A 14,365-nucleotide genomic window follows, 5' to 3' on the forward strand; every position below is an offset into this window, starting at 1 on the left:
TTACCTCAAAATAAATTGAATGGTAAGTTAAGTACCATGTTATACAAACTTACAAAGCATTTTATGCTTACTCCATTTTATTTCCCCTGTTTTAGAGTAAATCGGAAACTCGTTGGATTGGAAGCTTCGCGGAGATCACTCACACTATCCATCGGTCTATATAAGTATATATATATATATATGGTAAATCAATTATGGTTGTAATGGCATGTATAGGTTATATTGGCCATATTGGCATGTAAATTTAAATGATGCTTGTAACCTTGCCATTGGAATGGCTAGTGATGATTATGTTTTGGTATATGTATGTATGTATTAAGTTCATTTTATGGATAAAATAAGTGTTATTATTGATTCATTGAGAAAGGTTAAATGAGTATGCTTATGAAAGGCAAAATTGTAGACATGTATGCATGCAATGATATGCCATGTTAAATGATAGAATTAACTTGATCAAAATGCTTGAATTGGTTGGGTTATGAATGTAAGATGTGGTGTAGGTTTATGATAAAGTTTGAGGGTGAGAAATGAAGCTAGGAATGACTTTTTTTTGTCCACATGGGAAAACGCACGGGCGTGTGTCTAAATCGTGTGTGACACATGGCCATGCGCATGGGCGTGTGGTGTAACACCATTAACCCGTATCCATCGCCGGACTAGGGTTAAAGGCGTTACCGGACAAATCAAAACATTTCGAAATCATTTCACAAATCAGTAATCATGCTTCATCATAACATAGTAGTTCATACACATAAAGTCCCTTATCTAGGTCAACAAGACCTAAAACATGCATTAAAAAGGGGTCGGGACCAAACCGAGCTCATACAAAATTTTTCGAAACTTAAACATTTTTCAAAATTATACAGGCCACACGCTCGCGTGAACAGGCCATGTGCCTCACACGACATTAGACATACCCTTGTGTCTAGTCCGTGGTAAAACATGGCTTACATACTGACTTGTCCACACGACCACAAGACATGCTCGTGTGCCACCGTTGTCGAAACTGACTTGGATAACACGGCTAGCCACATGCCCGTGTGTCTTGGCCATGCTTGAGACTGACTTGGCCACACAGCCTAGCACACGGCCATGTGTACGACTTATGGTCTGCCCAGGCTCATTTCGAAATGGTCATTGAGCAACACAGCTGAGACACATGCCTGTGTGGCAAAATATGCCATTTACAAGGCCAAATTTCCACCCATTAAGGGTCCTCCCTAGAAGCATTAAAATCACAACATTTTATACCAAATTCTCAACCAAATCATACACCATTCATGCCACTACATTGTCAACAAATTCCATTTTCAATTCATCAACCAAATCATACCAATTCTAAAGCAAAATCATACCAAAGCATATCCTTCAATACTTCAATTTACATCATTCAATTTCATAACCAAAACTTACCACTTTCTCAAATAAACATATACCAGTACTTACCAAAATGATCAATTTCTATAGCCATTCAGAAAACATCATATTAATCATATTGCATCACATATTTCATACCAATAACTTATTCATTTACACAACTATAATCAAGCCAAATCAGATGACTAGATATAGACATCACAAAACATAATCAAAGTACTTCTAGCCTATACATGCCATACTCCAATATTTACACTTTCAAAATGTACCAAAATAGAGTTTGATAGTGTGGTGATGATCTTCGATGATCCCTGAGCTCCCGATAGCTACAATATCTATAAAACAGTTGAAAAACACACAAAGTAAGCTTTCAAAAGCTTAGTAATTCATATACAAATAAAATTAACACTTTAAAACATGAAAACATCATCAAATTACATATACTCGATGGCCAAATACTATCTCAAACCGCATAGTTCATATACCTTTAACTTATTCCCAATTCATTTACACATATAGCATATTTTCTCATGCTTATAACATATATCATCACTTGTACATATACTTACCTTTTATTCTCAAACATAGTAAACATTTCAAACGTACCTGAATAGGATACACATCACATATAATCATTCATTTCTCGAAATGCCCGGTGAATTGTTCAGGATTATAAGGATATGTGGATAACTCGGAAAGCTCGTACAATGCCAACGTCCCAGACGTGGACTTACATGTAATCAAATATCGATGCCACTGTCCTAAAAAGGGTCTTATACGAAATCAAATACAATGCCAATGTCCCAGACATGGTCTTACACATAGATCATAAGTCAATGCCAACGTCCCAGACGTGGTCTTACACGTTAACACATATCGGATCCTATGTCATGACGTATGTATCCTAACTATTCTTATAGTTCGTACGGGAGTTTTCGAATGTCGGAACTTTATCGATACTTTCTCATAATCAATTCAATAAGCCATTCAACATTGTTCAATAGCATTTAAAAATAAGTAAACCATTACAAACACATTTATTTGTATATAGACTTACCTTGTACGAATTTGGATAGACGGAATCGGGTACTCGATGACTTTCGACTTTTCTTGCTCTAATTCTGTTTTCTTTAATTCTTGATCTATATAAATTAAAATTGAACTCTTTTATTTATCAAATCATTCAAATCAATCCAAAAGCACATATTTAGGGCATTTTACAAATTAGTCCCTAATTCATAAAAATCACAAAATGCATCAATTTTCTATACATCAATGCTTAGCCGAGTCTTTATGGAGTTCATACAAGCCCATATATTTTATTTCTTCTACATTTTAGTCCCTCAATTTACAAATTTCTCAATTTAGTCCAAATTACTCAAATTCATCAAAAATTCAAAGACAAAATTTACTAACCCAACACATATCTTTTATTTTCCAACAAATAACATCACAAAGCTCACAATTTCATCAATTGCATATTTCAAAATCATCAACAAAATCAGAAATTAGGGCATGGGCTTGATAGATTACTAAGCAACGATCACAAAAACGTAAAAATTATCTAAAACGGAACAATACTCATACCTTAATCAAAATCACAAGTGCTGAACCCTAGCTATTCTTTTTACTTTTCTTTTCTTATGATTTTAAGCAACAATGAACATGAAATGAACTAATTTTTATGTTTTGTTTATTTTAGTTAACATAATATGCTAAATACCAATTTTGCCATTTTATTAAACTATTAATAAACCATTATATTAATGCCATAATTGCCCACTCATGCTTTCAATGCTTTAATAACAACATAAGGACCTCACATTTAAAAAGACACATCAAATAGGGACTTTAACAAAAAACAGGCAACTTTTACATTTTACGCGATTAGGTCCTTTTATCAAATTGGGCACACAAACGATTAAATTTTCATACAAAACTTTCACACATGCTAATTCACGTATCATAAGCACAAAAAATAATATTAAAATATTTTTTGTCTCTAATTTGTGGTCCCAAAATCACTATTCCGTCTAAGGTCTAAACTAGATTGTTATATGTGGTACAACTGTGTGTCCCCTGCATCTAAAAAAATTTAGAAACAGAATGCTCCGAATTGAGTACACGAGTAGAGGCATGGACGTGTGTCTTAGCGTATGGCTAGAACAGGGCGTGTGTATTGGCTGTGTGAAATCTACACCTAATTTCGAATTGAATTGATTAGCCAAATGACCTAACACATGGGCATGCGGCATGGGCGTGTGTGCAAGTCAGAGAGTGTCCTAGGGTGACACGGGCGTGTCCCTTGGACACGGGCGTGTAAGCCCTGCACCTTGGAAAAAAATTAGAATTTTGCAAAAAATTCCCTAAGTTTTCGATTAAGTCCCGACTCATTTGTAATCCTCATATTGGGCATCGAGGGTCCAATTAAGGGATATTTTGAATGATCTTAGCTAATGAATAGTCATTTATATGAATTATCTAAAAATGTTCTGAAAGTTATGGTAATACTTTATAACTCTGTTCTGGCGACAGATACGGGTTAGGGGTGTTACAAAAATTCACTCATTTTATTCTGGATCCAAGACTTAATTGTATAACCTAGTTCTTTAGATGCCATTAAAAATCTATTCATGGATTGATTTGTAGAAAATAATAAAGGTTATAGTAAAATTGTAAATTTTTTGAAGAATAGTGGCAAAACTATAAAATCTGGAAAACTAGTAGTAGTACTGTAAAATCTAGAAATCCTGTGGAAAAATTGTAAAATCTTTAAAATGTTGGTGCATGGTCATGGGGGCCTAAACCTAGACACAATTTGACTCAGTTTTTCATAAAAGAACACACACCTGACTTTTGAGTTCTCGGGTGATTACCCTTTGTTCAAGCTCTAACCAATCATCTACAAGGGTCGATCCTTGATAAATCTCAAAGATCTATTGACTCAAAATTCAACAATGTGGAGAAAAACAATTGATAAGGACTTAATTGAATTTTCAAAAAATTAAAGAATATTTTTTAGCAAAATTTAAGGGATTAAAAGAATTTTGAGAGAAAACTAGGATATATAGAGAGAGAGTTTAGAGTTTTAATCTAATAAAATAACAAATGGGGAATAATAAATAATAATTAGAAATAAGAAAGATAAATTCGATTATGATTTGAAAAGGAGTAATTTGAATTTCAAATTAAGAGAAGTAGTTAAAAAGATAATGGAATTTTAATTCTATTTGAATTTTGAAAAAAAGATAAGATATTATTTCAAATTAGTATAGGAAGGTAAGAAGATATAGATTTTTCATTTTATAAAAATGGTTTGAATAAAAGATAAGATTTGAATTTTGTTGGGATATTAAAAATTCTAACCCTTAACTTGTGGTATGTTTCAAATAACACAAATAATATTTATTTGATAGAAAACACTAATCACTTATTTGCGCAAGGAACTAAAAATAAGTAAAAACATGACAAGAACATATAAATTGCTCGAAAGCAAGCTCTTTAAGCATACTAACGAGCCTAATTTGACATATCAAATTACAACAGATCAAAAGACAACTTATATTTGTAGATGAACCTAAACATGTCCTTAATCTAATTTGAAATGAGCAAATCGATTACTAATATGCCATCTATCAAGTCCAATTGGAGAGATACTTTGTCTTGGGCATCGTGATGGATGAATCCTAGAAGATAGAGACATAGATGTGACTAATTGAACTGATAGTATATTGAACAAGACTCAAGAAGAATAGATCCTGAATCCGTTTATGGATTTATTCACTTGTGATGTTCATAGTGTGACATACTTAAATTCTAAGTGGATGATGGACTATGTATGCATGACTCATACACTTTGATGTAAGTAAAAGCTTGAGTTCGAATAGATAAGGAACTGAAAGTTGGTGCGTTAGGTGTGCGAATTGTGCAATTTGTAGTGTCATTTGCAATAGTGGAATTCATAGCCCGAGACACGGGTAAATGATATCCTCTTATTAACATTACATGGTTGATGAAAAGTAAACGTGGTCACGCATTGTTTGTCTTTGTGGTGGATGACTTGATCACTATTTAATAGTGATTGACTTTTCATGAAGGAAGATGTAATGATTACCATGAGATAAAATAGGATCATATTGGGAGAACGAATATTATCCCAAAGAGATTAAGGATATCCTATGAGAGTAACACGCTTATGACAAGGTCATTAGATGAGCACTAATCGAGTTGCTTTCGTAATGGTATGCCATTGAGGAGAGCTCAGTCACGATACTATAGTGGAATGACTTCATGACTAAATAAATTTATAATTAATAGATGAAAAGTTGGAACTTAACTATAAATCATTTGAGCCTCAACTGCATATGTCCAATCGATCCCTCCTCCAGCTCCTTGAAAATAAATGAATTGCATGTTGAATTAAATGAGTAGAAATGAATAAAAATGATGAAATGGATAAATAGAAAACATTTGAAAATGACTAAAGTTTTCTATAAAATGAAAATGAAAATAGAGAAATGAAATCATTTTGAAATGAATGTGGTTTTCTCCAAAATGGAAATGAAAAATGAATTTATGCTTTTCAAATAAATGAAGTTCGAAAATGGAAATAAATCATTTGGTCTTAGTGAACCGTTGAATGCAAAAATATTAATATATTTTCTCATAGATTCTTTTACGATGAAGTCGTCATTATTTTAATGGAGAATTGGGTTGAGAAAATGTAAGACCCCTCACCCAGTCTGGTCGCTTAACCTGAGCAATAGGTGCTATGAACAAATACAAAATAATTACAACCAACTTATAATATAAATCACAATTAATTATTTAATAATCACATTATTTAAATCCATTTTAGGTAAATATTGACTATACGAATGCTTAACAACAACTTGGGACTGAACAAGGTTCAGTTTGAACTAAAAAAAAGTTGAGAAAATTTTGAAACAAGGGTCACACGATCGTGTCGCCAGGTAGTGTAATAGCCTGTTGCCATGTGGAAAAACCTACACTAAAAATCAATAAGACATACGACCGTGTGAGGAGGTCATGTGTAGCACACGACCATCTGACAGCTCGAGTCCCGGGTCGTGTGAGCTTAAAGTGGCTTCTAAAACAAGGCAAATATTCATATATTTCTTAAGTACAAAGCCAAACCAAAATCAACCATATACAAGCCTTAAAAAAAATCATTCTAACAATTCAAACTAATTTTAGCAATTATGTAGAAAGCATTCATCGTGGTAGAATTTTTTTTTCAGAGTTTAAAGTTGGAAACTGAAATTTGTTTTGTCGACTTGAGTGGTTTTGTAGTTTCGCCTTAGAAATTATCAACTATTGATGAATTCAGCAAAAACCAAGAAGAGCTCAGAAATAGACTACAAACCTATAAGATCAAAAGCACTTTTACATTATTGCAAAACAATCTGATCTCCCACACGTCGCCCAGTCCTAAGTCAGAAACTTACCTGAACTCATAAAGATAAAACCAAAAGGTGAGCAATAAAGCCTAGTGTATAACCAATATCAATTACAATTAACAAAACATAGTATATAAATTAGAGTCACAAAGAGAACTTAATAACGACTATAAAACCAGAATAGAATAGACCAGAGTATCATAGAGGTTGCCATCATGCTAATATAAGAGAACAACACAAACCCACTAGAATAGGACAGAGTAGAACAGAGCAGAGCAGAACAGAATAGAGCAGAACTGAATAGAACTAAACAGAGTGGAGCAGAACGGATCAGAGCTATGCAGAGGATGTATGTTTATGCAGATGTGGTATTTTTCAAAACCAATCAGAATGCATATTTATCAGAAAACGTCCTACCCAAACTCCGCTACACTCCAAAATAGAGTTCCCCCAGAACTCGTCTAGCCAAATCAGACCAACAAATAATTGTGGATAGTGCCACCAGAATTTTGTAGTTAAAATTGCCAGATCGGATAAATGTGGCCAAGCCACTATATTGCAGCTAAGCTGCTTGAATAGAAACGCGGATAAAACCACTAGATAATGCATATAATCAAACTGCTAGAAACTTCCTCCTTTCAAATCATCCTATGTCTCATTGCATATACAAAAGTAGAGTGATAAGCATGTAAGTCATGCTATCGTACAATAACAGAGTCCATAGGCATGAGAGTCCATGCGTTATAAAACAAATTTATCAAAACTTGACAAAATAATATCAGATTTTCCATGAAGTCACATGCATGGTTATAAATCAGAATCAGTACCAATCAATTCAACATATTTGGATATCACATGTTCTTAAGCAATAGAGTCATGTAAAGGCATACCAATAAAATTAACAAAATACATATTGTACCTGGATAATTTGCACACATCAGACAATAGCACATTATGTTATGACAGATCCTACTTACTTATGTTCAAACAAAGTAGACATACTTATAGATCAGAAGTTGTTCATCATCAGATCATCATATATCAAGTTATATAGCATAATTTAGATCGTACGAACCCTACAGAAGGCCTGCGTTCCTTTTGAATGATGCTTATGGCTCGAGGAAAGTTTCAATTATTACTTAACACACTTGTGTAGCTTCACATTTGGTACACGTTTGGTACACGTTTGGTACACGCCCGTGTGCTTGCTCGTGTGTGCCACACGGTCTGGCACACACTAGTGCCACTTGCTCGTGTGGTCTTAACATGCAAATAGTAAGTTATATAGCCTAGATCTATGCCTCCAATTTTTGTGAATAGTAAGTTGTACAGCCTGGCACACAGCCTGGAACATGGCCATGTGGCTCACACAGCTTGGCATATGGCCATGTGGTGTCGACTATCCTATTTTCCAAAGACTACAGTTTGAAGAAGAAGGGGTTTTCGATACACACCTGATACAGATTCAATACAGGAACAACAAGGATGAATTCTCGTCCCTAAACGACAAGCAATTGCCCAACAAACGATTAATTTGCAATCAAATTACTAAAAACCAACATTCTAGAATCAAAGTTACGTCGAAGAACTTTCGACACCAAAACTTTAAATCCACTTACCGGTCAACAAATTGAACTAGAAAGGAGAAGTCAGACCCCATACAAAATTAGTTCGGCATAACATAACAAAAAAAATATAGTTTAAAGAGAAGAATCAAATGAAGAAAAATAAAGAAAGAACGAAGGAATGGTAGAAACAAAAATGGAAAGTAAAGTGAAAATAAAGCAAATCATCAACTTAGGAGGTTTTTGGTAAGTTTACTTAACCCCTTGAAACTAACTACTACACAGAATTTCAAAAATAAAATATTCCCCAGAGATTCGAACACTAAACCAAAGCGTACACGGAAGCTTAACCATTCAACCAGCATGCTCATTATTGTCATCAAATGGTTGAATTGAACTTATAACCCACATGTCTAAAGATAGGGATTTAAACAAAAGTAGAAAAATTTCAAGAGATAGGATTTGAACCTAGAACCTCACACATATAATTAGAACACTTAACCACTAAACCAGATCAAATAACTTGTAAAAAATTTCCAAAATCTAAACTCAAAATCAAGGGATGACCATTTTTTTGTTTCAAAACCCAATTTCTTCTAACTCAGATTTTAGGATGTTACACAAATTCAAATATAGATTCATATTCAGCATATCTAATATGCCTTCCAGGGCACCTCAAAGCAATTAACATAGTAACCTCCTTTGACGATTTCAAACACCATACCAAAACCTTTCAACCTAGAAATTACATATCATTTTCTTACCAACTCATTTAAAGCATATTACCTTATTAAGTTATAAGCAAAACACTAACCAAATCCAACAAGATAACATTGCTATCATTTATATATATAAGCATATAAACAAAGTTCTCAAAATACCAACAGGATCAAAGTTAAGCATTTTTAAATCAATGACACCTTAGGTATATGCCATGACCCAAATTAGACTATCATAAACTTATAAGTCTGGGATTGTCGCTGGACGCTGAGTTGATGATCGAGATGTAAAGTACCTAACCTATACATGAAAAAAAATCGTACACTGAGTATAACTTAGTGGTATTTCAATAATCCAAAGAACATAACATAAGACATTTTAGTAACACAAGTTAAAAATGCATGATGTTATGTAGTTTAATGTCATCTAACCATTTCTCATATTCTTGAATCAAAACAATATAAATTAGCAATATCTAAACATGAGTAATAACTTCACTTATCATTTGACATTTAAATTTATAAGATGATACCTTCCATTTCACTTTCCAATTACTAACCATTTGCCATATTAATATCAATTTCACATCTCTTGTAGCTCATTCAATAACTGGAACTTTAAGGACTAATCCAACATCAACATGTAATCAATTTCTTATTTATATAAATATACACATACCCCACGTCCGCTTAATTAAACCCACATGAACACAAATAAATTCAAATCAATCCAGTACATCTCACAATCATAAAGTGTCTCACATTGTGTTCTTACCATGCACAGAAAATTCAATATGCAACAATTATGAGTAGTTTGGGTTATAGAAACACAAACCATATACTTTTTTCTATCCGTTGACGACTTTATCTTTCCCTTACTTGCATGAAAAATACACTATATTCTATTCTATATTGTTTAGTCCTCCAACTTAAGAATCAACATTTTGACAAAAACTTAATTCCATCAATTAAACTATATATAGCTACTTCATACCATTAATCAATTGTTACCTAGTCAATATCTATTTCACATATAGATATCTCATATTTTTTCGATTTCATTTTTTTATGTCAAAACATTATATAATAATAATTCAATTATGAAACATAACATTATAACACAAATATACCGTCAATTAATAAAGTAAGTCTCATATGAACTTACCTGAAAAATGACAACCACAAAGTATCAAGGACTAATCTGTAATTTCTCTTATTTCTCGATTAACTTCCAATTGATTCAATTCCAAGTCTATAATAATTCATTACAATTTATTAATTCCAGCAACCTTATAACACTTTATTATATGTATATAACAACTTAATTTCATTTTTACATAATTTCCCTAAAGTTTTGCATTTGATTTAATTAAGTCCTTTAAACTGGAATTATTATATCTTTGAATATGAAGCTTTTATTTTCAATCCCATTATAATTTCATCACTATACAACCCTATAAAAACATAATTTTCAGAAATTTCATGACAAATTTTATGTAACGCCCCAATTTTCAGGATTTCTGTGGTTTTCAACAAATTTTAAAATTTCTATGTTTTGACTATTTGGCGTAGGTTTAATTATGTTAGTGGGCCTCTAGAAGGCCCAAGCTTAAGCTAAAACCCAGTAATTTTAAGTGATTTTAATCCATAGGGAAAAGAGGTTCTGGTTAACTAGGCTTTTAAGTATTAACTGGGTAAAATAAAACACAAGGAAGCCTGTGGTAAGTTGGCATGTGATGCCACTTGGGGGCTTTAGAGGTGGCGTGTGGATGACCAAGGTGAGCTAAGGTTCGAGTCGCAAGGTAAGCAAATTAGTAATATTAATTTTTATGAACAGAAAAGGTAAGACGTGGAACTGAAGTGAAAGGCTGTCAGGAGAAGATTTAGGAGCTGATAAGGGAGATGATTTAGGAGCTGATAAGGGAGAGGATGTAGGAGCTGATAAGGGAGAGGATTTAGGAGCTGATTAGGGAGAATGGTGTTGGCCAAATGGTGGTCTCTTGAGGAGCAAGAGTTGGCCGGCCAAGGGGTGCTTTAGGGGGGCAAAATTCGTCTAGGTTAAGTGCCAGTATAAATTCGGCACTAGGGGTAAGTTGTGCCTTTTCTTGACTATTCTCCTCTTCTTTTCTCTTTCTCTTCTCTCCATCAACTTTCTCTTTTTCTTCTTTTCTCTACAGCTGAATCTTTCTATCCTCCTGTTTATCTCCATCTTTTTCTTTAGACGATCCTAAACCTTCATAGCCATTTGCCATAAGAAAAGCTGAAATCCCGAAAGCCATATTTCTTTCTGTGCTGATTTCTCCTAGCCAATTCTCTCATCTTTTTCATAATTCTTCACCGATTATTTAGTTATCTAAACCTCAAGTTTCTGTTGACAAGACCACAGCAAAACCCTCCTATTTCATCTTTCGTTACATAGTTGCAAGAGAAAAAAACCGAAAACTCCACACTCCTAGGGACTTAGCCGAATATTGAGATCACTGAAGGCTCGACTTTTGCTATCATTTATGGGCTTAGAACTGCACCAGAATCGAGTGGGGATTAAGGGGTATTGTTGACTGAAGGAATCGATGGTAAGTCGTTTCAACCTAGTCTTTATTTCGTATTCTTGAAAAAATCGAAATCCCTAAAGGTTGGGGAGGCTGTCGTTTGGACTTATAGCCCTAAGGGGGTTGTGATAACTGTTTTAAATTTGATAATAGTGGGATCAAAAGGCTGCTGATCGAAGAATTGGACAAGCAGAACCATTGGATCTTGGCATAATCGCTAACTTCGGCAAAGGTAGAATCGCTAGTGCCTAAGGTGCTTTTGGCCGAATGTGGTAAGGGGTTAATATGTAGTTCGTTTCGGTAGTTAGATTAACGTGGTAGTAATATAAATGTAGGCAGTTCGTGTGTGGATCTCGTCAATGAATCGTCACAAACAGGTGTGTAACTGACACCCTCTCATAGACTAGATCGACGAAAGCCGAAAAGCCGAAATGCCGAAAAGTCAGTATTTTGGGAACTTACGAGTGTGTGAATGCTCGTAAGATAAGTGGGTTAATATTTGGTAATCTAAAGTGATAAAACTATAGCACGTGCAATTTCGTGCATTGTTGATATTTTGGGCTTAACGGGCCGAAATCGGGTTAATGGGCCAGCAGGCCCAATTCGGTAAGAAAATGCGATAAGTGTTTCTGGTCGTATGTAAATGGCTATGCTATGCATGAAAACCCTAAGAATAGTTAATACCCCTATGTATGGAAATTACTGATATACCCCTAGGTGCAAAATTACCATTATACCCCTACGGTTACTTTTGACTGAAAAGCATGATGATTTAATTCTGTATGATGTATGCCATGATTGTATATCTGTTGCATAGGGACATGGGTTATATTATGGAGGAAGTGTCCTGGTGGCTATGCCACAATTATCTGATCTGGTGGCACTGCCACATATATCTGTTCTGGTGGCTCTGCCACAATTATCTGTTCTGGTGACACTGTCACATTATCTGTTTTGGCAGCCATGCTGCATATTTCTGTGGCGTGTAGCAGTTGGGTGGGTCGATTATTCTCCCCACATGGTGAAAGGTTGGTATGGGGGTGCATGTGGTTGGATATGGGTTGGGTTTTGCATAGACATGTAATATTTGTTCTGTTCTGTTATGCGCCTATGGGCTTTATTCTGACTTCTGTTTTGGGCTAAGGCCAAGTTATTCCGTTTCTGTGGTTGAGCTGATATAGGTTATGGTTGGGTTAATTTACATACTGAGTTTCCCCAAACTCACCCCTTTATTTTTCATCCACGCAGGTAATCCCCAACCATAGTGGGCTTGGAGCTGTGAGGGATTCGGAGTGGCCACACGTCCTGCAAGTTGATTTTATTCTGGTGAATTGGACATTTTTTTTATTTATGTTTAAGGTTTTGGGTTTTTAAAATGTAATAAGGCCATTTAATTATTTTCTTTGATGGGTTTTATATGTTTTATTGAGTTAGGTATTATTTATATTTAAATGTTGAATTTGGATAGCATTAGGGCGCGTTTTCAAAAACGATAATTGATTTCAAAATAACACGACAAAAAGCAAAGTTTCCACAAAGAGAATATTTTTCCAAAATTAATCACTTTTCCTAAAAAGGACTTAATCAAATTGGTTCCCTAGAAATATACACGACGTTAAGGTGTGGTAATGGTGGTATGCATGTCTAGGATTGGATCTAAAGGGAGCTTGGTACTTAAGTAGTCTGAGGGACTCACCTCCTCTTTTCTTGTTTCCTACCTGGTGCGTAGCTTCCATTCACTTTAACTTGCATTGAAATTGTCTTTTAAAAACACTAAATAAGTTTTTCCAGAACAACGGCCTAAAATGTTTTTGAACGCTTTGATATGGCATGTCAGATCCGGCCATAACGTCTAGGGCGGGTTTGGGGTGTTACATTTTACATTATTTCAATCTAGTCCTTATAAACAAAATTAATAAAGTGTACTTAACAAATTAGTCCTATTTCATTTCTAAGGTTCAAAATATACCATAAACATTCAAAACCTTCAACTATTTAACAATGGAAATATCGTCAATTTTGAACAATACAAAAAAATACAATATGGGCTAGCTAGCTTGTATTGTCGGGATTCTGAAAACATTAAAATTACAAAAAATGACTAAATTGACTAACCAATTAAAACTTGAAACCCCTAAAACCATTTTCTTTTTCCTTCAAATTTTTCGCGCATGGAAAGAGAATGAAAATTTATCTTTCATTCACTGTATCATCTTTTAGTTTTTTTTTAATTTTATTTTGTTTTAATTTTATTAATTTAACATTAATTTAACTAATTAATTAATGTTTTATATAATATAATCATAAATATTTGTTTCATTTACCGTGCAAAATAGTTTCTAGGGATATATTTACTTCTTTAATCCCTATTTCATTTCCAATTAACAAAGAAAAAAAAGGACATATGGAAATTGAACTTTTACCACTTTTATGATTTAGTTCCTATACTTAAATTAAGCACTAATATGATAAAATTACCCAACCAAAATCAATTCACGTCTAAAATAACTTCGTAAATATTTTTATTAAATATTTACGAGTCTGATTTACGAAAACGAGGTCCCGATACCGTAATTTCCAAAACCATTGACTTTAAAACTGATACGCTTGTACCTTGTCTTACTTTCCAAATAACCAAAATTATTAGACCAAACTTCAATATAATACTGTAATACCCTCGTAAATATTAATAAATAATATTTATTGACTCTATCATCGAAAAACAAAATTTTGAA

The sequence above is a fragment of the Gossypium hirsutum genome, chromosome A06 (assembly GCF_007990345.1).
Source record: "Gossypium hirsutum isolate 1008001.06 chromosome A06, Gossypium_hirsutum_v2.1, whole genome shotgun sequence".
Taxonomy (NCBI): domain Eukaryota; kingdom Viridiplantae; phylum Streptophyta; class Magnoliopsida; order Malvales; family Malvaceae; genus Gossypium; species Gossypium hirsutum.